Source organism: Musca autumnalis, unplaced genomic scaffold (genome assembly GCF_047663935.1).
Source record: "Musca autumnalis isolate F117 unplaced genomic scaffold, ASM4766393v1 scaffold_2, whole genome shotgun sequence".
In the NCBI taxonomy this organism is placed as follows: domain Eukaryota; kingdom Metazoa; phylum Arthropoda; class Insecta; order Diptera; family Muscidae; genus Musca; species Musca autumnalis.
In genome coordinates, this window is record NW_027411755.1 from 107,701,997 (window position 1) to 107,705,125 (window position 3,129).

A 3,129-nucleotide genomic window follows, 5' to 3' on the forward strand; every position below is an offset into this window, starting at 1 on the left:
ACTCACAGCTTGTTGGACTCTTGTTAACGTTCCTGACATTATCCGCCATAAACCTTCAGCGAGTAGATTTCGAAATCATCAGTGTGCTTACCGATACACATAATGGCAAAATAAGCCCACTGTTACTGTCTCCTCATCAATTGAAGGAAGAAATTAGCGTTATCAAAGCTAATCTTCCAATTTCGCATGCTTTGCCAACTGCCGGTGATAACTTGATTGAACTATATAAGCTTATGAGGTTAAGGTTAAACAAAACGGCTCAAGTTACACCTACTCCAGCTGTAAGAACTCACCCATCAACAATACGTGTCCCAGCTGATTTATCCACTCATACAACCAATTCAGCTACACTTACTGCTTGACACTGTCAACGCGGCGGAGAATGTTAAGAACATACATACTTACATAGCTATATTTATTTATTATTTCTATTTATTATTTTTATTTTTGTTTTCATACTTTTTAGTTGAATTGTCCAAATTGCCAATAAAGCATTATTCAGTCATTAATTAAAGTAAGTCAATAGTTTAATTAAAGTAAGTCAATAGTTTTTATCGTTAATGTGACCTATATTTAAATTCACTTACTTTGTAATATTTATAAATTTCATTTCTTTACGTTTTTGTTTGTATGCATAATATTTGGCTTAGTCATAAGAAAGTATTGTTATAAAAGAGTGAAATCAATAAAGATAAACAGTCGTCTTTTAGTACTACAATCCGCCACCTCTTTTAATTATTAGTCGACGGTTTCCTTCAAGTTCATGTGCTTGTAAGGAACAACCCGAAAGAGAATCTTAAGTGTCAATTCAAGTTTACGTGCTTGAATGGAGTAACACCAGATTCTAATTAGATTAACATAATGATTACTTCGTCAGCTATCTGTTAGAAGGTAAATGACAAAGGAAAGCAGGTGTGTGAGTACATCCAGACACACATCAATAGTCAACTAAATAGCAGCAATAGTCCAATGGGAATACACTGGAATTTATCGAAGATCTAGAAAATGTTGCAACCAAAGGACTGTGTTAGTACTTTGATAATGTGTAATACTAGTATATGATACTTTAAATTAACGATTTATTCTCACCATTTATACACGGGTCCAGTTCAATATCCGTTGGGTCACCATGTGGCGACGTTAGTATTGTTCGTGACCGGTCAATATGTGTAGAATTTAGAAGTAGAAATATGTATAAAGGTTCCAAAAGACAGGAATGTAGAACCCCTCCTGACGCCAGTGGGGAAGTGAGTATTCATTACCTGTAATGTAAAAATTATGAGATCTTTTCGTAGAAAAAGGAAAGAAGACGAAATGCCATAGTTATAGAACCAATTACCTGTTTGATGTAGTAGATTGTTTATGTTGACTGTTTCCACACAAATCTCGTTAGAGAACACTATGATAAATGCAATTGCATATAAAAACACACAGCACACACACTGCATAGTTTGACTTGAAAATCGTAGGAGGATTCCCCGTACAACTATTTCTGGAAATTTTTGTAAAGAGAAGTTTTAATAATAGAAAAAAATAAGTAACATAATTACTGTTAAACCAGTTAAATATTTTTAAACCAAATTTTTATTGAGAAACGTTGTGAATGAGTGCGGTCAGAAGAAGTACTCGTATAAAGAGGGCTCGACCGAGTACTTTTGATCAATACAAAGCTCCACAGAATTTGCTAGAAAAATACCGTAAACATGACCTACTACTTGAAGCCGTGGCTGTATTTCCCGAAGGCGCATTATTACCTGTGTTTTGGTCTACATTGCTTTTAGAGGTATCAATAGTGGCTGACAAATCCACCATCGTAAATCCTGTAACTGGCTGTGTTGCCATTCTCGCGCCTGACAAGAAAAAAGCAATGTAGACCAAAACACAGGTAATAATGCGCCTTCGGGAAATACAGCCACGGCTTCAAGTAGTAGGTCAGTCCCCATTGTGACAGGAGTACCACAAAATATAAATACTATAGTCCAAGAGGCAGTGGCCAAAGAAATGGGTAGGGTATATGCGATGATTTCGCAGCTAAATGAAAGTGTAAGGCCTGTTACCACAAATCGTTCTTCAAGTTCAAACGAACCAAGACCACATTGTGCAACCAACAGTGTATCAGATAGAGGCGCACGGACAGGCTCAATACAGACTAATACCAGCAACACTACGATACCCCCGATACCTCAGACAGGGCAACCCCTAATGAATTGGCCAGTAATGGAACGTAGGGGATGTAGGGTGGAAAATTTTGGGTTAAATTTTGATGGGAATCAAAATAAGTTGTCTGTTGATGATTTTGTCTTTAGAGTTGAACACCTCCAATGGAGTAATCAACTATCTTGGGATGAAGTCTTGCGCGACTTTCATTTATTAGTCTCGGGTGAAGCCCAAGAATGGTACTGGTTACAGTTGAAAAGTTTACATATAGATTGCTGGGAAGCATTAAATCAAGCCCTGTACAGCAGATACAGAACTCCCAAATCATATTTAGAGGCTACCAGGAACCAATATTACTTAAAAATCAAACGTCGATAATTGACTCAACCATTAATATCATCAAACAGGATGAGATCAGCAATCAGCGAAAAATACAAGAGATCTCAGAAATGGTTGACAGGATCAAGAATGATGTCGCTAAGGAATCTTCCCAATTAAGCAACTCACAGCTTGTTGGACTCTTGTCAACGTTCCTGACATTATCCGCCATAAACCTTCAGCGAGTAGATTCCGAAATCATCAGTGTGCTTACCGATACACATAATGGCAAAATAAGCCCACTGTTACTGTCTCCTCATCAATTGAAGGAAGAAATTAGCGTTATCAAAGCTAATCTTCCAATTTCGCATGCTTTGCCAACTGCCGGTGATAACTTGATTGAACTATATAAGCTTATGAGCGTCAAGGGAGCAGTAACAAAATATGAAGTCATCTTTGAAGTCAAGGTACCCTTAGTCAATCAACAGTTTTTTGAACTATTCAAGGTAGTACCTGTTCCAACCATAAAAAATGACACTTTAATCGCTATTCAGCCAGTTACAGGATTTACGATGGTGGATTTGTCAGCCACTATTGATACCTCTAAAAGCAATGTAGACCAAAACACAGGTAATAATGCGCCTTCGGGAAATA

General features: G+C 37.2%; 1 long non-coding RNA gene across 1 annotated transcript; it reads right to left on the reverse strand.

Moving 5' to 3' along the window:
* Window positions 1–626: 626 nt before the first annotated feature.
* Window positions 627–1,620, reverse strand: LOC141393007 (uncharacterized). The gene is made up of 3 exons (XR_012409958.1): window positions 1,340–1,620; window positions 1,090–1,262; window positions 627–998 (listed from the first exon to the last, which is right to left on the reverse strand). It is a non-coding gene; the product is annotated as an uncharacterized lncRNA (long non-coding RNA).
* Between the last annotated feature and the right edge of the window lie 1,509 nt (window positions 1,621–3,129).